At 53.6% G+C, this 24146-nt stretch overlaps 1 pseudogene; it reads left to right on the top strand.

Annotated features, from left to right (window-relative positions):
- Positions 1-15754, top strand: part of LOC137457939 (zinc finger protein 585A-like) — a 132997-nt pseudogene extending 117243 nt beyond the window's left edge.
- The last annotated feature ends 8392 nt before the right edge of the window (positions 15755-24146 follow it).

The following is a 24146-nucleotide window of genomic DNA, read 5'->3' as shown; positions in this document are numbered from 1 at the left end:
CATCCAGTTCAGTAGCTTACATCCAGCTCCTATGCTCAGAGCAGCTTCCCACGCTCAGAGACGGCAACTAAGGTGAGAACAACATCTGAAGCTCAGGCCCAGCCCCCAAGCTCAGAGACAGAAACTCAGGTGAGAAGCACTTCCCAAGTTTAGAACCAGTCCCCAAGCTCAAGAACCCATATCAGAAGTGCAGAACCAGCTCCAAAGCTCAGAGGCAGCTCCCAAGCGCAAGCAGCAGTTCAAAAGTGCAGACCCAGCCCTCAGGCTCAGACCCAGATCAAAATCCAGACCCAGAACCCAACCTCTCACATTTTAAATTCAAGGCAGGTGAGAAGCTCACACTCAGCTCCTATGCTCACCACCTGCTCCCATGCTCAGAACAGCTTCCCGAGCTCACAGCCAGCCCCCAAGCTCAAGAACGAGATCAAAAGTGAGACCCAGCTCCCAAGCTCACACTCAGCCAAGCTGAGCCAGCCCCCAAGATCAAAAACCAGCAACGAAGGTCAGAATCACCTCCCAAGCTCAAGGACCACCTCTTGAGCCCACAGCCTGCCCCTAAGATCCAAAACCAAGATCACAAGTGCAGACCCAGCTCCTAAGCTCAGAGCCAGCTCCCAAGCCCAAGAACCAGCTGCAAGCTCAGATCCAGTCCCCAAGCTCAAGAACCAGCAGCTAAGGTCAAGAGCAGATCCCAAGCTCAAATTCAAGGATTCAGAGAATCCTTGGAAAAAAAACCACCTCCTAGCAGGGGGATTCAGCAGCACAAGGAACCCCACCGAGCCCCCACCCCAACCCCACCCGCGGCCCCGCAACCGCACAGAGCCCTCCCAGAACAGCACAGACGACGCTCACCGACCCTGCACACCTCTGCCCTACCCCACAGCCCCCCCATGACTACCCCTGACACCGCAGACACCCACAGCCGCACAGAGGTACCCACAATCACAGTGAGCCGCCCCCCAAACCTCACAGGCCCCAAGCGCCAAGCTTGCAGAGCTCCCCCGGAACTCACAGACCCACCCCCACCCCGTACCCCACCGATCTCCCCCGGATCCCACGGACCCCAATCACATATCCCCAGAAGCCCCCAACCAAACCCCACCGATTTCCCCTAGATCCCCGCAGAGGCTCCCCCCCGCCCCAGTCCCACCAACCCCTACCCCACAAACCCTTCCATAACCCAAGCGACCCTCCCGACCCCTCGCAGCCCCACAGAGAGCATTCCCTGATCGCCATCCCATGACCTCCAACTCAGCCCCAGAGTCTCTCTAACCCCACCTGGACACCGGGACAAGAGCGAAGCAGAGCAGCAGAAGGAGAAGGAGGAAGAGCTCAGCGCACAGGGAGCCGCCGGCCCCGGCAGGCTGCTGGCGAGCAGAGAGCGCTGCGAGGGAGACCCCGGCCCGGCCCCTCCGGCTGCTGCGGCCACGTGGGACGGGGAGCGGAAGCAGGGAGGAGTCCGGAACAGAAGCCCCGCCCACGGCCGGGCAGCCGCAGCCAATGAGAGGCGGCGGGAGCGCGGCAGCTCCTCCCCCTGGGCGCTGCCGAGGCCCAGCCAGGAGCTGCCCCTGCCGGCCGCGGCCGCCATTGTTGCTGCCCCGTGGGGAGCGGCAGCGGGGCCGGAGCGCGGGAGAAGTGCCGGAGGTGCTGGCGGGCGAGCGGCAGCTGCCGGCTGGTGAGCTGCGGCGGGGCGGGAGGGGCTGAGGGGGCCGGGGAGCGCTGAGGGCGGCGGCAGCGCAGCGGGGAAGGCTCTGGGCGGGCCCCGGGGCATGCTGAGAGCCGGGGAGCGTTGAGCTGCTGGGCCCCGGCGCTGCGCGGGGCGTGCGGAGCTCAGCCTTGAGGTTTTCCTTCCTTCGTCTTTGAGTCCCCAGGTTCTCACTGCCTGCTACGGAACATCTTGGGGCTGCCTCCAGCCCTCGCAGCAGCCTCTCTCGGGTTGCACTCAGATTGGTTTGGTCTCAGGTTGGCTTTGAGCTTTTTCCCTTAGGCTGTGAGCTGAAGGCAGCTCAGGAAGAAAGTTCTGACCGCAGGCTGGAGAGAGAGGACTTGGGGCCGCAGGAGGAAGTTTGAGGAGGGGTTTGGAGGAGCCCAGAGCGCTTGTGCAGGGCAGAGACATAAATAGGTCCCTGAGCCATAGCCGCCCCCAGCCGCTCCCCGGCCCCGCAGCCCCTCCCGCCCCGCCGCAGCTCAGCAGCCGGCAGCTGCCGCTCGCCCTCCAGCACCTCGCATCCAAAGGGAGTCTCTGGTTTCAGTTCTGATGCGCCAGAGGGTGAGGAGTCTGGGTTGGGTTGTTGGGTGTTTGGCAGCAGCAGCAAGGTAATTTCCTGTGCCTTTTGTCCAGGGTCTGGATCTAGCAATTGCTGTGACCCCACCTCTGCAGAGCTATTTCCTGGCTCCGTTTGCAGTGTCCCCGGGGTTGGGCTTGTTACCAGTGCTGATTGAGTCTGTTGCTGCCTAACAATCATTTTGATGCCTTGCTGGAGCTGCCCTCTTGCAGCAACATTGACTTCCCCTCTCCTCTTACTGTCTTTCCCTTGGGGCTGTTAGTTCTTGTTACCTGTGCCAGTGGATTTGGTTTTGTTCCTGTATGAAGTTTGGTTTCAGGCTAACAGCTCTGCCCCTGTGTGCTGGATTTTCATGCAGCCTGTGTTGTGTTGGCAGCAATTTGGTTTTCCACTGCTCCCCTGTTTCAGTGTCTCAGTCCCTGCTAATAGGTAACTCCAGCCATTGGTCCATGAACCTGATTCAAATAGCAGCTCAGGTCTGGGCGAGCTTGCTTCTGTTCCTTCACTCTTGACAGCAGTGATCCACAGCACTTCAGTTGGGGGCCAGATGTTGTGGGGCAGGGAGGTGATGTTGTTTGAAACCCCAATGCATTGCAGTTACATTCTCATGACTGTGGAGCACCAGCTGTCAAGTCCTCCCCGGCTTCTCTGGGTTTCTTCTTGTGCAGCATCAAATGTGCCTTTTGTAGTCTTTGGGAGCCAGCAGCTAAGGTTTCTCTCTCCATCCAGCTGCACCTCTTGATTATGGAAGATTTGCTCCCTGTCCTGTGTTCTTCTTCTCTAAAGCTGCTTTTTGTCATCCCAGCAGTCTCTCTCAGTGGCTTAGCTCTTTGTTTTGGTCTGTAAACCATTTTAGACTGTCCTGGTTTACTGATTGGGTATCCCCAGCAGCTGCATGAGGGCGACCTAAACGACCTCCTGATGTGTGTGCCATCACCCCATGTTCCTTCTGTCCACATTACAGAGACCTGAGCACAAACCTAACAGGCAGTTGTCCCCCAAGAAGTTGACTCTTCCCTTGAAAGTGCCACTGGTCTGTTTGGAGCCAGAAAGGATCTTCTGTGTGGTTCTGAGCCTGAATTCAAACCTCTCTCCCTTAATCCTGCAGCTACAAGTGGTCCAAGAGAGCAGAGGTCTTAGCTGCTTTGCTTTGTAACCTACCTGTGCGTCCATCAGGCCACTGCTGAATGGCTTCATTGATGCCACAGCTTTGACTGTGACTACCAAGGTGTCTTTGATAGGAGCTGTCTTAGTGTCTGGCAAGGTTTCAAGAGCAGTGTCCTCCACTGCAATAGGAGCAGCACTGTCTGTCCTGTAGCTCTTAGAGCTTCAGTTCAGCCTAGGGCAACCATTGTCAGTTTGCAAAAGGCATACACAAAGAATGAAAAACTACACCCCCATGGCCAACGCCACTCACATGGCCTGGGCTGTTGCGGCGGCTCCGATTGGCTGCGGCTGCCCGGCCGTGGACAGCAACAATGGCGGCCGCGGCCGGCAGTGGCAGCTCCTGGCTGTGCCTCGGCAGCGCCCAGGGGGAGGAGCTGCCGCGCTCCCGCCGCCTCTCATTGGCTGCGGCTGCCCGGCCGTGGGCGGGGCTTCTGTTCCAGACTGCTCCCTGCTTCCGCTCCCCGTCACTCGTGGCCGCAGCAGCCGGAGGGGCCGGGCCGGGGTCTCCCTCGCAGCGCTCTCTGCTCGCCAGCAGCCTGCCGGGGCCGGTGGCTCCCTATGCGCTGAGCTCTTCCTCCTCCTCCTTCTCTGCTTCCCCCTTGTTCCGGCGTCCAGGTGGGGTGAGGGAGTCTGTGGGGCTGAGTTGGGGGTCGTGGGGTGGGGATCAGGGAATGCTCTCTGTGGGGCTGCGAGGGGTCGGGAGGGTCGCTTGGGTTGGGGAGGGGTTTGTGGGGCAGGGGTCGGTGGGGCTGGGGCGGGAGGGAAGCCTCTGCGGGGATCTAGGATGAATTGGTGGGGGTTGGGGGGAGGGTGCGGGGGAGGAAGGCTGTGGGGTCCGGGGCAGCTCTGCAAGGTTGGCGTTTGGGGTCTGTGCGGTTGGGGGGGGTCGCTGTGATTGTGGGGACCTCTGTGCGGCTGTGGGGGTCTGCGGTGTTCGGGTTGGTCGGGGAGGCTGCTGTGTGCAGGAGAGGTGGTGGTGAGCGTGGGGTGTGGCTTGCAGCAGAGGCTGCTGTGGGGGTGTGTGGGGGAGCCCTGGGGGTTTGGAGGCTTTGTGCTGGCAGGTGCCGGGCGGCTGCTGTGCTGAAGGGCAGCGGCTGGGCTGAGGGCCAGGCGCGGGGGGGAGCTGTGGGCAGGCTGTGTGCTGGGTGCCGTGGGGGGTGTCAGGCGTGGGTGCTGTGCTGAGCCTGAGCTTGGGAGCGCCTGGGGCTGGTGTCAGCTGTGGGGCGGTTTGGCTGTGCTGGGGGTGGTGGCATCCAAGGCCTCTGTGCTCTGCAATCTCTTGAGGCACAAAGATTCCCTGGGGGGTTGCAGAGTGATTCTCAGTTTCTCTGCAGGCCTCCTGAGCACAGAAAGGCTCAGGGCAGGAGGAGCTTTTGCTGTGTGGCTGCAGGCTGAGAGCTGTGCAGAGCTTTTGTCAGTTGTGCTGGCAGGAAGCATGGTCAGAAGCAGACTGCTGTGCTGCAGCTGCTCTGCCTCTGGGGAAATGCTTTCTGGCTGAGCTGTTGAGTGTCTGCTTGTGGCTGAGGAAGTGCATTGACTTGGACTGAAAGGTTTGGCTTGGGCTGGGGGCAGCCTGTTGTTGATGGTTTTGGTGGTGAGAAGTCCTGCAGCTTCCTTGGAGATGCTTCAGCAGAAGCCAAAGCAATTCCCTTGCTGCTGTTTGCTGTGCAATGAGCTGGGAAGGGAAGGAAATGATTGCTGCAAGTGAGCAAAGCAATTGCAGTACTCTGCAAGTCTCAGCAGTGCTGTGTCCAGCAGGGCCAGGGCAGGGATTGTCCTCCTGTCCTGGGCCCTGGGGAGGCCACCCCTGGAATGCTGGGGTGAGTTTTGGGCCCCTGACTCCAAGAAGGACTTTGAGGGTCTGGAGCAGGTGCAGAGAGGGGTAATAAAGGTGTGGAAGGGTCTGGAGAGCAGGGCTGAGAGGAGCAGGTGAGGGAGCTGTGGGTGTTTAGTGTGGAGAAGAGGAGGCTGAGGGGAGACCTCTTGGCCTCTGGAGCTCCCTGCAAGGAGGCTGCAGTGAGGTGGTGGTTGGGCTCTTGTGCCTAGTCTCAGGTGGCAGAAGGAGAGGAAGTGTCCTGAAATTGTGGCAGGGGAGGCTTAGGTTGGAGAGGAGGAGGAATGAGTTTGGTGCCAGAGTGGTCAGGGCCTGGCAGAGGCTGCCCAGGGAGGCAGTGGAGTGGCCATGGCTGGAGGTGTTGCAGCAAGGTGTGACCATGGGGCCATGGTTTGGTGTCCCTGGTGGTGTTGGGGCTGGCAGTTGGCCTCAGTGCTGAGAGAGGTCTTTTGCAGGCCAGGCAATTGTGTGGCTGTGTGAGGAAGCTGCCCCAGAGCAAATGCCTCTTAGGTGCTGGAGGTGCTGGGAAGAATGGGAAATGGGAGAGTCCTGTGGAGAGGGGAAAGGTTTGGGTTTTGCCTCTGGGCTCATAGTCTTCCCTTGGAAGTGCCTGGGATTCTTGCAAGCAGTGCTGTCAGCTGGAGCCTTTTGGGGTTAGTTGGTGGTGTGCTGAGAGGGCCCAAGGGAGGTGAGGCTTGGGAAGAGAAGTGGTGAGCAGGAAGCTTGTTGGGTTGTGGGTGGCCAAGGGGTGTGGGTGTGGCTGAGAGGTGTGGAGTGCAGGAGAGCCTTCAAGGCCTTGTGGTGTTGCTGGAGCTGTGGGCTGAGGAAGTGGTGCTGCCAGGCAAGGGCTTGAAGGAGGTTGAAAGTCAAGTGGTGTGGATGGATCGGTGTGGGGAAGTGTTTGGCTTCTTGTGGGCAAGTGAAGCTTTCCTTGTGCAGGAGGAGAGTGAGAGCCTGGGCTTTGCAATCCCTGGGGCCCTGGAGCCCTTCTGGAGTGGTTTTCTTCTGCAGAGCTTTGCAGCCCAGCTGCAGGTCTGCTGTTGCTGGAAGCTGTTGGTGGTTGTTTTGTGCAGCCTTGGGTGTTGGATCAGTGTCTTGGCTGAGTTTGGTCCTTTCTCTTGTGGCCAAGTTGAGGTCCCTTTGGTTTGGCAGCTGAGCACAGGTTGAGGCTTTTGCTGCAGTGGTTTTTGTGCTGGCAGCATTGTGTGCTGCCAGCTGGAGTGCTGTGTGCAGCTGTGGTGCCCCCAAGAGGGGCAGGAGGTTGAGCTGTTGGAGGGGGTGTGTTGGAGGTAATGGGGGTGGTGGGAGGGCTGTGACAGCTCCCCTGTGGGGGTGGTCTGCGAGTCTTGTGTCTGTGGAGGGTGGAGAGGATAAGGCTGTGGGGAGAGGTTGGAGCAGCCTTGTGGTAGCTGCTGGGGGCTGCAGGAGAGCTGGGGAGGGACTTTTGTGAGGGGCTGGGAGTGATGGGCTGAGGGGGACTGGATTGAAGGTTGAGGAGGGCAGATTTGGAGTGGAGCTTAGGAGGCAATAGTTTGGAGTGGGGGTGGTGAGAGCCTGGAGCAGGTTGGCCAGGGAGGTGCTGGCTACCCCCTCCCTGGAGGTGCTGAGGGTGAGGTTGGATGAGGGCTTGAGCAGCCTGGTGTGGTGGAAGGTGTCTGTGGGCATGGCAGGGGGTTGGAGCTGTCTGCTCTTTGGGGTCCCTACCAGCCCAAAGCATTCTCTGAATGCCTGAATTTGGACACTTAGCAGAACTGCAATGAAGGGAACTTGAAATAAGCAAAGTTGTGAAACTGGCTCTGAGCCTGGGGGCCTGGGAGTGGGCTTGGGAAGTGGTTCTGATTTTATTTTCTGGCTCTTCAGCTTGGGATCTGGGTGTGAGCTTGGAAAGGGTTCTGACCTTAGTTGCTGGCTCTGGGCTTCGGGTGTGGTTCCTGACCTCAGGGCCTGTCTCGGAGGTCAGGGGTTGGTTCTTGAGCTTGGGAAGTGGTTCTGACCTTTCTGTCTGGCTCTTGAGCTTGTGGGGGCTGGCTCTGGAGCTTGGTTCTGACCTTTGTTGTTGGTACTGGAGCTTGGGGACTGGTTCCTGAGGTTGGAAAGTGGTTCTGACCTTACTTGCTGGCTTGGGAGCTGTTTCTTGAGCTTGCAGAGTCCCCTTTTGCAGAGGGACCTCGACAGACTGGACAGATGGGCAGATTCCAATGGGATGGCATTCAACAAGTCCAAGTGCCGAGTGCTGCACTTTGGTTACGGCAATCCCATGCAGAGCTACAGGCTGGGGTCGGAGTGGCTGAGAGCTGCCAAACAGAGAGAGACCTGGGTGTGCTGGTCGATAGCCACCTGAATATGAGCCAGCAGTGTGCCCAGGTGGCCAAGAGGGCCAATAGCATCCTGGCCTGCATTAGGAATAGTGTGGCCAGCAGGAGCAGGGAAGTCATTGTGCCCCTGTACTCTGCTTTGGTTAGGCCGCACCTTGAGTCCTGTGTCCAGTTCTGGGCCCCTCAGTTTAAGAAGGACATCGAAACACTTGAACGTGTCCAGAGAAGGGCAACAAGGCTGGGGAGAGGCCTTGAACACAAGCCCTATGAGGAGAGGCTGAGGGAGCTGGGAGTGTTTAGCCTGGAGAAGAGGAGGCTCAGGGGTGACCTCATTGCCCTTTACAACTACCTGAGGGGTGGTTGTGGCCGGGAAGGGGTTGGCCTCTTCTCCCAGGCAACCCACACCAGATCAAGGGGACACAGTCTCAAGCTGTGCCAGGGGAGGTTTAGACTCGAGGTGAGGAGGAAGTTCTTCACCGAGCGAGTCATTCATCATTGGAACGGCCTGCCCAGGGAGGTGGTTGAGTCACCGTCCCTGGAGGCGTTCAAGGGGAGATTGGACGTGGCACTTGGTGCCATGGTCTAGTCATGAGGTCTGTGTTGATAGGTTGGACTCGATGATCCTCGAGGTCCTTTCCAACCTAAGTGATACTGTGATACTGTGATTGGGGTCTGGGTGTGAGCTTAGGAAGTGGTTCTGATGTTAGTTGCTGGTTCTGGAGCTTGGGGGCTGGTTCTTGAAGTTGGGGCCTGGCTGTGAGCTTGGCAAGTGTTCTGACCTTAGTTGCTGGCTCTTGAGCTTGGGAAGTGGTGCTGATTTTACTTTCTGGCTCTTGAGCTTGGGGTCTGGTTGTGAGCTTGGAAAGGGGTTTTGACCTTAGTTGCTGGCTTTGGGCTTGGGGTGTGGTTCTTGACCTCAGGGCCTGTCTCTGAGGTCAGGGACTGGTTCTTGAGCTTGGGGGCTGGCTGTGAGCTTAGGGGCTGGCTCTGAGCTTGGAAAGTGGTTCTGACCTTACTGTCTGGCTATTGAGCTTGTGGGGGCTGGCTCTGGAGCTTGGCTCTGACCTTTGTTGCTGGTACTGGAACCTGGGAGCTGGTTCCTGAGGTTGGAAAGGGTTCTGACCTTAGTTGCTGGCTTGGGAGCTGTTTCTTGAGCTTGGGGTCTGGGTGTGAGCTTGGGAAGTGGTTCTGACCTTAGTTGCTGGCTCTGGGCTTGGGGTGTGGTTCTTGACCTCAGGGCCTGTCTCTGAGGTCAGGGGATGGTTCTTCAGCTTGGTAAGTGATTCTGACCTTAGTTGCTGGCTTGAGAGCTGAGTCTGCACTTTTGATCTAGGTTCTGGACCTTAGTGGCTGGCTTTTGAGCTTGGGGGCTGGCTCTTGAGCTTATAATGTGGTTCTGACCTTATTTGCTTATTATTGTGGTTATTATTGTGGTTCTGACCTTATTTGGAGACTTGATGAGGTACTTGGTGCCATGGGTTAGTTGTTTGGGTGGGTTGGATTGGTTGATGGGTTGGACGTGATGATCTTGAAGGTCTCTTCCAACCTGGTTTGGTTTGGTTTGCTGGCTTGTGAGCTTGGGGCCTGGGTGTGAGCTCTGGAGGTGGCTCTCAGCTTGGGAAGTGTTCTGACCTTAATTGCTGGTTCTTGAGCTCAGGGGCTGGCTCTGAGCATGGGAAGTGGTTCTGATCTTAGCTGCTAGTTCTTGAGCTTGGGGCCTGGATGTGAACTTAGGAGCTGGCTCTGAGCCTGGGGGCTGGTTTTGCATTTCTGATCTGGATTCTTGTGCTTGGGAGCTGTCTCTGACCTTAGTTGCTGGTTCTTGAGCTTGGGGGCTGGGTGTGAGCTTGGCCCCTGCCTTGAATTTAAAATGTGAGAGTTCAGCCAGTTGGAAGTTGAAGCTGAGCTGCTTTGCACTGCAGTGCTTCAGAGTTTGTGGTGCTCCAAAGGCAGATCTCAAAGAGCTGCTGCAAGAGTTGAGCTGAAGTGGCACAGTGCCCTGCAGAGGCAAAAGCTTTTCCCTGCCAGTCAGCCATTGGAATCCTCTCCCCAGGGCAGTGGTGGATTGCCCTGCAGGGCAGAGTTGGAAGGCTCAGCTTGGCAGGGGGCTGGGCCAGCTCCTTTCCAGTCCAATGTCAGCTGGCAAGGTTGGAGCAGCTGAGCCTTGGGGTCCCTTGCAGCCTGGCATTGTGTGGCAGCAGAGCTGTGCTGCTGGTTTTGAGGGCACTTGGAAAGCTTCTGGAGCATTTGTGCAGAGTGTGCAAGACATCCCTGAGCCTAGCAACTCCCTCAGCTCTCTTCAGAATGAACTCTGCAGAGCTGGAAGAGCTTTCCAGGAATTTGGCAGAGGTTTGGAGGAATTTGGAAGGGATTTTGGTTCTCCTCCTCCTTGTCCTCTTCCTTGTCCTTCTCTGCCTCATCTTTTTCCTGCTCTCCCTGGAGGCTACCCTTAGACTCCTAGAATCCTGGAGTGGTTTGGGTTGTCAGGGAGCTGCAAAGGTGCTGCAGTCGAAGCCCCTCTGCAGTCAGCAGGGACATCCTGCACTAGCTCAGGTTGCCCAGAGCCCTGTCCAGCCTCACCTTGAACATCTGCAGGGCTAGGACTGTCGTGGATATGCCCTCAGAAATGCACGGCAGATCCATCAATGAAAAATATAAGTTTATTTATATATATACAAACTCTGTAACGGGGTATTTACAATCGCCCTTCACAGGTATCAATATTCGGTTAGTGGAACTATCTTTACAGAATGTTATGTGTGGGCATTTAAACCAAAATGATTCACAGAACTTAGAATCTAAACTGAGTCAGAGAGTGGCGGGGGAGGGGTTGGTCAGTGACCGGCAACCCTCCTCCAGGAGCAATATAAACGCTATCCTAAACGAAGCTCTACAAAGGGCTTGGCTTACTCACAAGCTGAGAACTTCATGGAGTCTTTCCTCAGTAATGTTTATAATCCAGACAACGTGGCACGGATGTGCCGTAATAAGGAGGCAGGAAATGGCGCTGGCCACGTGGCCGCACCGCGTGGCTCTGCTGTTCTCTCCCAGGATACAAAATTCCTCGCTCAGAGGGGGGGGGCAGTGGCAGGTCAGCAGCGCTGGTTCACACGGGCTACCAGGTTTTCTCCTACGATGGATCACGCAGCGGTTGATCCCACGGAGTGCTGTCCACGGCACCGCACACAGCTGGGTGACGGTGGCAAAAGGACCATGAGGCCTCCCGAAGCACTGGCTGGCACGCACGCACACACAGGCTCCAACACCGAGGTGGGGGGGCTCATTTGCCAAACGACCCCTGTTTACCATTTGCCCCAGTGAATACTGGCCCAATAAGCATCCGTTGCCAACGCAAACATTAACCAATGAACTACCAGCTACCAAATATGGCCTGAGTATATGCTATACTCGGGGAAACAAACATATAGCCTGCCTCTAGTACTGCAGGGGTGAGACCACGCCCAGGTAGGCTGTTTACCTGGACTCAGTGGCGCCAGGATTCCCCCTGCTGCCTCCAGAAAGGAGGGGGGACAAAGGAGGGTTAACACATACAGAAATATATCCTACCCAAATGTTTGGGGCACAATCCTGATCATAAGCATCCTTCACTACAAGGACCTCAAGCCCCTCCCTGGGCAACCTGTTGCAGTGTTCCAGCAGCCTCCTGGTGCAGAACTTGTTCCTCACCTCCAATCTCAATGTGCTCTGCTCTAGTTTGCAAAGCCTGCAGGGACAGGACCAGAGGCAATGGCTTCAAAGATTCCCTCTGCAGCCTTCTTGTAGTTCCCTTGAGGTACCAGAAGGTCACTCCTAGGTCTCCACAGAGTCTTCTCCTCTCCAGGCTGATCACCCCCAGCTCCCTCAGCCTGTCCTGGTAGCAGAGCTGCTCCAAGCCCCTGATCATTTTTGTGTCCCTCCTCTGGGCCTTCTCCATCAGGTCCATGTCCTTCCTTTGCTGAGGGCTCCAGAGCTGGCTGCAGTGCTGCAGGTGAAATCTCAGCAGAGCCAAGTGCCAGGATGGCCTCTGTCCATCTGTGACCCTGCTGCTTTTGGTGCAGCCCAGGCTGCCCTTGGCCTTCTGGTCTGCAGGCTCCCCCTGTCTGTTCTTGTCCAGCTTCTTGTCCAGCAGCACCCCCCAGTGCTTTTCTGCAGGGCTGCTTCCTATCCCCTCCTCCCCCAGGCTGTCCTGATTGTGAGGATTGTGCCAGGCCAGGGGCAGGACCCTGCCCTTGCTCTTGTTGAAGCTCAGGAGGTTGCCCTGGGCCCCCTCTGCAGCTTGTCCCCTTGAGCTCCTCCACCTTGTTCTGCAGGGTATTGCCTTAGGTTTCAGAAGGCAGAGAGGCTATTTTTGAGCCTTGTGAAAGGAGTGGATGCCAAGCTGTGGCCAGAGGGTTGGATAGAATTGGGCAGTTTCCATGGCTGTGCTGTTCAGAGCTGCATCCTACAGTGCAAAGCATCAAATCCACAACAATCCATAGTGCGCCTGGGCCACGGGAGCCAAGCAACCTCCCTAGGCCAAAGCTTCCTCCAGAGCTCCACCAAAGCAGCCCAGAACCCCAGGCCCCAAATGCCTTCCCCCTCCCCCATGCCTCTCTGCCCCCCAAGACCTGCAGTTACAGATTCTGGTAGGCAGCTCCCAGGTGAGCCAGGCTGCTGCAGGCCGCAGTTGGCAGCACTGCCAAGGCCTCAAAGCTCCTCTGCAGAGAGAGATCCCAGAAGCTGTTCCTGGGAGCAGAGAGGAAGGGCAAAGGAGGTTGGAGATCCTGTGCTGTTCCTTTGTAAAGAGGGGGTGCAGGCCTTGTGAGAATGAACTAAGCTAGATGACACTTTGTGGTGTAGCTGTGGACTCTGCTGTCCCTTCTGGAGGTCTCTACTCTCTGGTGTAAGACATCCCAGTGCCTTCCACCCAGCACAGGAATTCTCCTCCGTGCTCTCATCCACGGTTTTCTGTTGGGCCCTACGGCTTCCTTAGCCACAGCATTTCCCACTCCACCCTTCCAGTGGCAGTGGCAGTGGGGGTGGGGGACACAGGGCCATGGGACAGCCAAGGCAGTAGGGACATGGATGGGCTAGGAATGAGGGAAGGGCCTGGGAGTGGCCAGGCAGGAATTAGGCCTTGTGCCCCCAAGAAGGAGAGAGGATCCAAAGCCCAGGTGGCTAATATGTGTGCAGGGAATGGCAGAATGTGGCAGCATTTGAGGAGGTGAAAGGAGTGAATTGTGCTGCAGCTCTGCCTGTGTCAGCTGGGAGATGAACAGCAGCCCATGGGCGCTGTGCCCTCACATCCAACCTCATTTTCTCTTGGGGATGTGGAGTGGCAGTTCCAGGAGAACTGCAAAGAGCAAGCTGAGAGAAATGGTCAGGGAGAGAAGGAAGCCAAACCCTTTTCACTGAGTTTCTTTGGGCTGCAGGTGTGTGAAGGGTGCTGGAGGTGTGAGTTTTGGGCAGGAGCCAGAGACTCCTCCAGCATCCCAGTGAGGGCTGAAGAGGTTTAGCAAGAAGATGCCCAAGTCCCTTCCCCCTTTGCTACATCTGCAGAGATCATGAATCTCCCTTTGTGTGTGTCCTGAGGGCTGCTGTGATCTTTTCTTGGGGAGTGGGCAGCAGAGAGGTGTGTGCAGGGCAGAGCTGAGGACATAGTGGGTGTGGTGGGGGCAGGGCCAGGGAGGAGAGCTGGGACCAGAGCTCTCCCTGCTGGCAAAGGCAGGTGCAGGCAGCAGAGGCCTGGGCAGACAGTGGGAGGAAGCTTTAGGCAAGGCCTGAGAGAGGCTGTGTGGAGGCAGCTGTGTTGTGGTGCTGGCCTGCAGCTGTGTGCTGGGGGCTGTGTGCTGGGCAAGGAGCTGAGTCTGTACTTGCTGAGGCCTCCCATCTTGAGCAGCCCTGGCTGTGTGCTGTGGCTGTGCTGCTGGGCTTGGGAGCTGCCCCCAGCAAGGCTGAGCTGTGCTGCCTGGTCCTGGGCAGTGCTGAGCCATCCCTTCCAGGCTCCCCTCTGAGCCCTTTGCTTCTCTGTGGCAGTGGTTGTGTCCCTCTCTCTCCATCATCCCTGCCCCTGTGTGCTGTGGAAGAGCAGAGTTTGCAGAACTGCCCCTTGGAGCAGCCCAACAGGTAAGAAATCCAGAGTGGGGCAACAGCAGGACCCCAGCCCCCAGAAATCCAGAGTCCCAGGGCACCTTCCTGCCTCTTCCACCTCCTCCTGCCCGCCACATTACATCCCTCTAGGGGCTCTGAGACTCATCAGGTGTTGGTGTTTGGGAACTGCCCAGGCTTGTTGGGGACCATTTGTATGGCAGGAGGTGATGTTTGGGGTTGGGACATGGAGGGTGGTGGGAGAAGGTTGATGGTGGTTTGGTCTTTCATTGTTCAGTCCCTCTGCAGAGCCTTTCTATCCTCTAACTGACCAACATCTGCTCCTAACTTGGTGTCATCTGCAAACTTGCTCATGACTGACTCGAACCCCTCATCCAGATCATCAATGAAGATGTGAAGAGGTGGTTTGGTCTTCCTTGTTCAGTGCTGCTGCCTCCATTGTCTGAGCCAGTGGAGATCAAAGGACAGGGCCTGGGCCAGGAACCACCCTGTCAATGCCTCCAGGCTTGAGGAGAGTGGGACAAGACCACTTGTAAATCCCAGGGTACCTCAGGGCACTGATCACAGGAACCTGGGGTCTCAGCACAGGTATTAGAGGTCTCTGCCCACACTGTGGCAGAAACTGAAGGTTTGAGGTCCCCTCTGCATTCTCTCCTCCAGCTGGGTGTTGGGAGTCAGGGAGTGTCATGACCCAGGCAGGATCTGAGGGTTTGAGGTCCTGGGCTCAGGTGCTTCCATCTTCCTTATTGCTCAACTGTGACCCCTTCCTGCCACAGTATGGCCTCACAGAAGGACCCAGACAAGAGCTGGGAGGAGAAGCAGCACCCAGAGATCAAGTTGGAGAAACCAATGTGCAGTGCCAAGGGAGAGGAGAATGAGAAGGAAAAAGAGGAGATGGAGGATGATGCTGAGAATGACAACTATGAAGAGGAGGATAATGATGGTGATGAGGGTGACCAGGATGAGGAGGAATGTATGGAGGAGGATGAAGCCAGAGCAGGTCCCTCAGTGTCACCCAAAGAGCTGAATCAGTGCCCTGAGTGTGGGCAGAGCTTCCCAGGTGGCTCAGAGCTAGTGAAGCACCACTGCCCACTACCTGGCTCCCGGCCCTTCATTTGTGGTGACTGTGGCAAGAGGTTCTGCTGGAACTCTGAGCTCATCCAGCACCGCCGCACCCACACTGGAGAGACACCGTTCACCTGTGCTGACTGCGGACAGAGCTTCACCCAGCGCGGTAATCTCATCCAGCACCGCCGCACCCACACTGGAGAGAAGCCCTTCCTTTGTGACAGCTGTGGGAAGCGGTTCAGGCATATCTTTACTCTTAAGCAACACCACCTCAGCCACACCAGAGAGAAGGCCTTCAGCTGCAGGGACTGCGGCAAGAGCTTCAAACACAGCTCCACTCTCACCATCCATTGCCGCATCCACACTGGAGAGCATCTGTTCCCCTGTGCTGAGTGCAGCAAGAGCTTTACCACGAGTACTGCATTAATCCAGCACCAACTTATCCACAGCGGTGAGAAGCCGTACAGCTGTGCCGACTGCGGCAAGAGGTTCACCAAGAAGGGAGATCTCACAGAGCACCGTGGTGTGCACACTGGCGAGAAGTCTTTCAGCTGTGCTGAGTGTGGCCAGACCTTCAGACATAGGAGCACTCTTATTGAGCACCACCGCACCCACACCGGCGAGAAGCCTTTCACCTGTGCTGACTGTGGCAAGAGCTTCAGCCACAGGCACAATTTCATTGCTCATCGCCGCACCCACACTGGTGAGAAGCCCTACACTTGTGCTGATTGTGGCGAGAGTTTCAGCCGGCGGGGCACCCTCATTACTCACCGCCGCACCCACAGTGGTGAGAAGCCTTTCACTTGTGCTGATTGCGGTAAGCGCTTCACCCAGAAGGGCTCTCTCAACAAGCACCGCTACATCCACACCAGAGGGCAGCCTGCGCTGGAGGGGAGGCATAAATCCACCTAGAATCTGTTGGGTAATCATGATCCTTCTGAGAGGGCCTTTCCAGCACCAAAATCATCCCTTTTTCCTTTGCATTTCTCAGAGACTGGGGATACCAGCATCAACAAACACCTCCTGCCCTTCTGAACACCAATTATTGCTAATGAGAACAATTACAGTGTTGAGTCGGCACAGCTGGAGGTCCCAGTGGAGCTGGGCAGGGCTTTGCCACGGTCTGTCTGGTTCTTCCCTTATGCTTTGTGTCTCCCTGGGGTAAGAAATCCTCTGTCCATTGACCAATTGTCTCAATAAAACCCAAAAGTTACCCAAATCCTGTCTGTTTGCTTTTATTTCAGATATCCCTGCCACAATGCCCAAATTTTGGGGGAATTTGCTCCCAAGGGATGGGGTGGAGCTGTGTGCCCAGTTCAGGGAGGGGAAAATGAGTTTCTCAGAGGAGTCTTGAAGGGCATCTCAGAGGCATTCTTCAGGGACTTTCAGGTGATCTTAGGTGTTTGGGATTTGGATGGTCCTGGGACTGACTTTTGGGATCTTTGGAGGGTGTAGGAGGAAGCTGATGGAGATCTTTGGAAGAACTCAGAAAGCTTCTGTTGGCTTTCCACTCTGGGGCTGGAACAAGTTGAAGAGCTGAGAAGAGGTTAATCTGCTTCTTCCCCCCAAAACAGAAGTGAGGGAAAAATAACACACACCCCCAAATCAAAAAACCCTCTGGGTTGAGATAAGGACTTGAGACAACATCAACAGAGCTGAATCCAGATGAGATCACATAGTGCACACTGACCTGAGGCTGTTTGCAGAAAGAAGCACAGCAGTCAGCAGCAGCAGCCAGGAGTCAAACCCCTACAGCCTTCCCTCTCAGCAAAGAGCCAGCACCTGAGAGCCAGAACCCAACAGCAGCAACCAGAACAGGAAGCCTCTCATGTTGCAATCTGAACTTCAAGCCCTGTAGTACTTTGCTCCAGCCAGCACTGTCCCTGTGAAGGTGGCATGAGGCAGGATGGTGTGGAGTCATGGCAGCAAATTTTCAGCTTAACCTTTGATACTCCCAAGCCCTCATTCTGTGCCATCTGCACCATGCCCAGCAGCAATCAGCAGCACACCTCAGGCACTGTCCATTCTCACTCCACAGGAGGTCACTTTGCAGTACCCAGAGGGCTGCTCACTGCAGGTGCTCTGCAGCTCCACTCTGTTCCAGCACAGTCTGGATCAGTCCATGCCCAGTCCAAATGCTGCAAATGCTGGGGCTGTGTTTCCACCTCTGGAGCAATCTGAGTCCAGTGACTCCTTCCATACCTCCAAGTGAAAGCGAACTGTGGCTTGCATCCCAGTACTCAGCTTCCAACACATCCAGGTGTGGGGATCCTCCTGTCACACCAGAAACACAGATGGGTTCCACCCCTCGTGGTTCGGTGGTGTCAGAGCACTCTGGGCACCTGTATCTACTAAAGCTTTATCCTCTCATGGCTTCAACTTGCCAGGCCATTGGTTCTGTGCGGTCCAACAAATCAATTTGTCTCTCCCCTCCATCTGTTTGGAGGCCGAGGCCCTCTAAGTGCCAGGTGCTGCTCATTGGCCACAACAACCCCATGCAGTGCTACAGGCTGTGGTCAGAGTGGCTGGAGAGCAGCCAGGCAGAAAGCATCCTTGGTGGTACTGGTTGATAGTAGGCTGAACATGAGCCAGCAGTGCACCCAGGCAGCCAAGAAGGCCAATGGCATCCTGGCCTTTATCAGGAATAGTGTGGCCAGCAGGAGCAGGGAGGTCATTCTGCCCATGTTCACTGCACTGGTTAGGCCACACCTTGAGTACTGTGTCCAGTCCTGGGCCCCTCAGTTTAGGAAGAATGTTGACTTGCTGGAAGGTGTCCAGAGAAGGGCAACAAAGCTGGGGAGGGGTTTGGAGTACAGGTCCTATGAGGAGAGGCTGGGAGTTCTGATTTTGCTTAGCCTGGAGAAGAGGAGACTCAGGGGAGACCTTATTGCTCTCTACAACTACCTGAAGGGAGGTTGTAAACAGGAGGAGGTTGGTCTCTTCTCTCAGGTAACCAGCACCAGAACAAGAGGACACAGTCTCAAGCTGCACCAGGGGAGCCTTAGACTGGATATTAGGAAGAAGTTCTTCATGGAGAGAGTGATTACCCATTGGAATGTGCTGCCTGGGGAGGTGGTGGAGTTGCCATCATTGGGGGTGTTTAGGAGGAGACTTGATAGGTTGCTTGGTGCCATGGCTTAGTTGATTAGATGGTGTTGGATGATGGGTTGGATGTGATGATTTTGAAGGTCTCTTCCAACCTGGTTTATTCTATTCTATTCTAAGTGGACAGAACAAAGGGGATGGTTTCTGAGAAAAAAGAAGTGCAGGGAATAAAAGGGTTGGTGCCTGAGCAAAAAGAAGGGCAGAGGAAAAAAGAGTTGGTGCCTGAGAATAAAGAAGCGCAGGAAGCACTAGGAAAAAAATCTTTGGTGCCCAAGAATAAAGCCCAGAGAATAAAAGTGGTGGTGCCTGAGATAAAAGAAGTCCAGAGGAAAAAAGGGATGGTGCCCGAGAGAAAAGGGGAGCAAAGAAGAAAACGTTCTGTGGCAGAGAAGAAAGGAGTGCACAGAATAACAGAGTTGGTGCCTGAGAAAAAGTAAGCACAGGGAATAATTGGGTTGGTGCCCCAAAAAAAAAAGAAGTGCAGGGAAAAATAGGGTTGGTGTCTGAAAATAAAGAAGAGCAGAAGAAAAATGTCTTGGTGCCCAAGAGATAGAAAGTGAAGAGAAAAAAAGGTTGATGCCTGAGAAAAAAGAAATGAAGAAAATAAATGTTCAGTGCCCGAGAAGAAAGAAGCACAGAGAATAAAAGTGTTGGTGACTGAGAAAAGAGAAGTGCAGGGAATAAAAGTGTGAGTGCCTGAGGAAAAAGGACAGAGAATAAAATAATTGGTGCCCAAGAAGTAAGAAGTGCAGATAAAAAAAGGGATGGTGCATAAGAAAAAAGAAGTACAGAGAAAAATGTGTTGGTGCCGAAAGAAAACAAGAGCAGAGAATAAAATTGCTTGTGCCCAAGAAATAAGAAGCACAGAGCAAAAAAAGGTCTGTGCACAAAAATAAGACTCTCAGAGATAAAAAGGGTTGGTGCCCGAGAAAAAGCAGCACAGGGAAAAAGGGTTAGTGCCCAATAACAAAGAAGCATAGAGGAAAAAAGGGTTGGTGTCCAAGAAAAAAGAAGTGCAGAGAATTATAGGGTCAGTGCCCAAGAAAAGAGAAGTGCAGGGAAAAAAAGGCTTGGTGTCCAAGAAAAAAGAAGTGCAGAGAAAAAAAAGCATTGCTGCATGAGAAAAAAAGAAGTACAGAGGAAAAAAATGATTGGTGCCCGAGGAAAAAGGAGCAGAGAATAAAATAGTTTGTGCCTGACAAATAAGAAGCTCAGAGAAAAAAAGAGTTGGTGGCCGAGAAAAAAGAAGCACAGGGAAAAATAGGGTTGGTGCCCAAGGAAAAAGAAGTGCAGAGAAAAATGTGATGGTACCTGAAAGAAACCAAGGGCAGAGAACAATATTGTTGGTGCCCAAGAAATAAGAAGTGTAAGGAATAAAAGTGTTGGTGCCCAAGGAAAAAGAAGTGTGGAGAAAAAATATGTTTGTGCCCAAGAGATAAAAAGTGAAGAGAAACAAAGGGTTGGTGCCCAAGTGAGAAGTGCAGAGGAAAACAGGGTTGGTGCCCGAGGAAACAGAAGTACAGAGGAAGAAACTGTTGGTGCCCGAGGGAAAAGAAGGGCAGAAGACAAAAGGTTTGGTGCCCAAGAAAAAAGAAGGGCAGAGAAAAAAGTGTTGCTGCCTGAGAAGAAAGAAGTACAGAGAAAAAAATGGTTGGTGCACAAAGGAAAAAGAAGCTCAGAGAAAAAAAGTGTTGGTGCCCAAGAGAAAAGAGGAGCAGAGTAGAAAAGGGTCTGTGCCCAAGAAAAAAGAAGTGCAGAGAAGAAAAAGGTTGGCACCTGAGAGAAAAGAAGTGCTGAGGAAATAAGTGTTGGTGCTGGAGTCAAAAAGGTGTAGGGGAAAAAGGGTTGGTGTCCTAGAGAAAAGAAGCATAAAAGAAGCATAGAGATAAAAATGATTGGTGGCCAAGAAAAAAGAAGCACAGAGGAGAAAAGGCTGGTGCCCAAGGGAAAAGAAGTGCAGAGGGAAAAAAGGTTGGTGCTGGAGCAAAAAGAAGATCAGAGGAACAAAGGGTTGGTGCCTGAGAACAAAGCAGCACAGAAAATAAAGGTTGGTACCCAGAAGAAAAGAATCACAGAGTAAAACCAGGGTGGTTCCCTAAAAAAACCAAGATCAGAGAAACAAAGTGTTGGTGCCTGAGGAAAAAGAAGGCCAGAGGAAAGAAGGGTTGGTGCCCAAGAAAAAGAAGCGTAGAGAAAAAAGTGTTGGTGCCTGAGAAAAAAGAAGTGCAGGGAATAAAAGGGGAGGTGCCCAGAAAAAAGAAAGACAGAGGGAAAAAGGGTTGGTGGCTGAGCAAAAAGATACAGAAAGAATAGAAACAATGGGTGCCTGAGAAACAAGAAGTGCAGGGAATAAAGGGGTTGGTGCCAGAGGAAAAGGAAGCACAGAGGAAAAAGAGTTGCTGCCTGAGAAAAAAAAATAGTAGAGGAAAACATGTTTGGTGTGTGAGAAAAAAGAAGCACAGAGAACAAAACGGTTGGTGCCCAAGAGAATAGAAGCACAGAGAATAAAAGGGTTGGTGAACGAGAAAAAGAGAACGCAGAGAATAAAAGGGTTGGTGCCTGAAAGAAAAGAAGAGCAGAGGGAAAAATGGTTGGTGCCAAAGAAAAAAGAAGTACACAGAAAAATGTGTTGGTGCTTGAAAGATAGCAAGAGCAGAGAGCAAAATGGTTGGTGCTCGAGGAAAAAGAAGCACAGAGGAAAAAATGGTTGGTGTCTGAGAATAAAGCAGCACAGAGAAAAATATGTTGGTGCTGAAAGAAAACGAGAGCAGAGAATAAAAGGGTTGGTGCCTGAGGAAAAAGACTTGCAGGAAAAAGAGATGGTTGATGCCCGAGAGTAACAAACACATAGGAAAAATGGATTGGTGCCCAAGAAAAAAGAAGTGCAGAGGGAAAAAAGGGTTGGTTGTGGGAAGAGGATTGTTTTTGGGTAGCTTGAGAAGACTATAGGGAAGATTTGCCTTTGCTCGAAGTAGAGAGAGCTATGTTTTGTCTTTGAGAGAAGCTGGGCAGCATTTGGTGGGATGTGTTAAAATATTGCTTTGTTGTTTTGACCTATTGTCTGCCTTAATGACAGGCATGCCAGTAGAGAATGACCAGTTGAGGTGTGACACCTGTGCCTTCTGATAGACCAGAGAACCTTGCTGTGGAACATCATAAACGTCTTCGCCTGCTTAAATCCTATCCTGAAAGCTTTGCTCTGGGTGATTAAAACAGCTGTACTATTACACATGGTGACCCCAACTGTACACCTGGAGCACCTATTCATTACAACTCCCACTTGCACCATCAAGAAGAAATTTCACTTTTAGGGACTGTGGAAATGCTCATGCTCGTCATTAATAGTAGCTATTAGCTTAGTCTCTGTGAGATTAATCTATTTGCTTTTATGCCAGTGACAATCCCTGATACGCCAGAGATGATAGGCTTGATATATGCCTAAGATAAGGCAAGATACGTCAGATAACAAAGAATGTAAGGCATGGTACACCAGATAATGATATATGCCTATGACAAGGCGAGATATGCCTCTAGGTTGGTGCCCTAGTAAAGAAGCAGCTCTGCAGGACAGAGGTGAGCTACCAGAGAAACTGGGGGTTGGTGCCTCCTTTTGATGAGAATGTAATGGGTAATCAAATAACAAAAGAAGAGAACTTGATACTGGGAGCCATTACTCATATCTTGAAAAAAAGAGCACCAACATAAGATGAAAAGACACAGGAGCAGGGAGAGAAGGCTTTGTTCAGGGCAGCAACAAAAGTAAACAAAATTGCTATGTCTTCCTTTGCAACATGGAGACTAATTAAAAATTCCTTAGACCAACTAGCAGACCATTGTAAAGCCCCCACAATAGTAATCAATGCCATTCCACCAGGACAAAACTCTTCTTTGACATCTACATCCTCCCCCTCCACCACCATGGCCGCTAAACCCACCTGCACCCCTGGAGCTGCAGACACTAGCACCTAACAGCAACAGCAGCCCACTATCCCCCCTGCTGCTAGAACCCCCCGCTGCTGCTGAGTCTAAAGTTCTCCAATTTTTGATTGTGTTTTGATTGTGGACAGAAGGGATGTTCTAAGTTAAAAGTTAAAATATCAGAATTGAGTTTTGGGACTGAGTGCAGCAGTGAGAAGGCACTGACTTTTCATCTACCTATCTTGAGTCTCAGAAACGGCCACAGAAAGAGAATGAAAGGTGCCTCAGCAGGGGACAAAACAACAATTAAGCTCAAATAGCTGCTATCACCATCCACTGAAGTCTCCCTGCCTTCTAGGAAAGCTTCACTTTGACTGGAAGCTGTAAAAAAAAGGCAGTTGCTGTGAATTTGGTGGTGATGCCCCCTTTCCCCCCCATCTCCCCCCCCTTCTATGGCTGCAATGGCTTTGTTGAGCTGTCCAGCTGCCCCCCCCCCCCCCCCCCCCCTTCTTTCCCTTGCCTTCTTTCCCTAGCGTGGAGAAGAGGAGGCTCAGGGGTGACCTCATTGCCCTCTACAACTACCTGAAGGGTGGTTGTAGCCAGGAAGGGGTTGGCCTCTTCTCCCAGGCAACCAGCACCAGAACAAGAGGACACAGTCTCAAGCTGTGCCAGGGGAGGTTTAGACTCGAGGTGAGGAGGAAGTTCTTCACCGAGCGAGTCATTCATCATTGGAACGGGTTGCCCAGGGAGGTGGTTGAGTCATTGACCCTGGAGGCGTTTAAGGGGAGATTGGACGTGGCACTTGGTGCCATGGTCTAGTCATGGGGTCTGTGTTGATAGGTTGGACTCGATGATCCTCGAGGTCTTTTCCAACCTAAGTGATACTGTGATACTAGTTCAGAGCTTAGCTTTCTGACATCAATAAAGTAAATCTGGAGCTTGGGAGAGCAAATGGAGATAGAGCAGCAGATGGCAGCTCTAGACACAGAGAGAAATAAGGCTGAGTCTGGAAAGCAGGCTGGGTTCTCACACCCCTGGGCCTCACTAGCAAGAGAAGGACAGTTCTGTGGGATTGGCAGAGGACCAACAGGAGCAATACATGACGGAGAACATGGAGACTGCAATGTTGCTAAAAGGACAGGAGATGGCAGCAAAGACCAAGACATGGAAGGACTTTATTTATCAAATAAGTTTTTATCCTTCTAATGCCTGCGTGTTACTGAGTCCTAGATGAGGACCATGGTTAATCTTTTCAGCACAGGTACATTTTGGAGTGATCATTCCATGTCCATGCAGGTTAGTGAAGAATACTGCTGAATGGCTATGGGAGGCACTGAGTTTGATTTCCTCACTTCACATTCAAGATCCTCCCAGGACCCCTCAAGGACAGCTCCCTGCAGTGAGCACATGGCTTTATCCCTGGCCCTGGGGAAGAAATGCCCCCAAAAGTGGCCTTTTGGGCAAGAAATGTCAAAGAAAAACCAACCAAAGACAATACTTTATTAGGGTTGGGGTTTCCATTCTACTTAGGCATTAGCCTTGGGTTGAGGTTTTTCTTTTACCTCTAGGAAACCCAAAGTGTTGAGGAACAAACAGCCAAACCCCAGCCCAGCTGCAGTGGTGGTAGTGGCTGTGCTGACTCAGCATTGTCATTACTCCCCTCAGCACTGGCTGGTGCTGAGAAGGGCAGGGGCACATTTGCTTCTGAGGAAAGAAGGTGTAAAAGGCCTGCTGAAGAAGGCCCCCCCGGGGGGTCACGTTTGACCTGGCAGTGCCGGGGTCGGTGTATTGCTGTGTCCCCTGGGGCATGCTGGTCACCTGCATGGGGGTGAATATGCCAGGTGAGGAAGGAGCTGCAGATGAAGCCCTTGCTGCAGCCTGTGCAGGTAAAGGGCTGTCACATTTGTGGGTGCAGTGGTGCTGACCAAGGACAGCCATCTGGGTGGCGCTCTTGCCTCAGGCAGCTCAGAGGTGCAGCTGCTTCTGGCTGTGGACGCAGCAGTGCCGGATGAGGTTGGAGCTGAGGTTGAAGCTCTTGCTGTAGTCACCAGAGACAGAGAGCTGGGCACTGGGCTGGGGACAGTGGGGCTTTACCAGCACCAAGCTGGGTGGGAAGCTTTGCCCACCCTCAGGGCACTGATGTGGCTGCTTGGGTAGCACAGAGGTGCTGATATGGGTTTGCCCTCTTCCTCCTCCTCCTCTTCCTCCTCCTTCTGTTCATTCTTCTTCTATTCCATATCCTAATCCTCTTCCCATTCATCACTTTTGTCTTCTTCCTCCTCCTCCTAATCCTCATATACTTCATCCTTCCTGTCCTCATCCATGTCTTCATCAACCACTTCTACTATTCCTCAAGGATGAGCTTTG

Source organism: Melanerpes formicivorus, unplaced genomic scaffold, assembly GCF_026170545.1.
Source record: "Melanerpes formicivorus ecotype bairdi unplaced genomic scaffold, bMelFor1.0.p_v2 SCAF_212, whole genome shotgun sequence".
In the NCBI taxonomy this organism is placed as follows: domain Eukaryota; kingdom Metazoa; phylum Chordata; class Aves; order Piciformes; family Picidae; genus Melanerpes; species Melanerpes formicivorus.
Note: the sequence above shows the minus strand (reverse complement) of the source record. Positions and strands in the feature narration are given on the sequence as shown.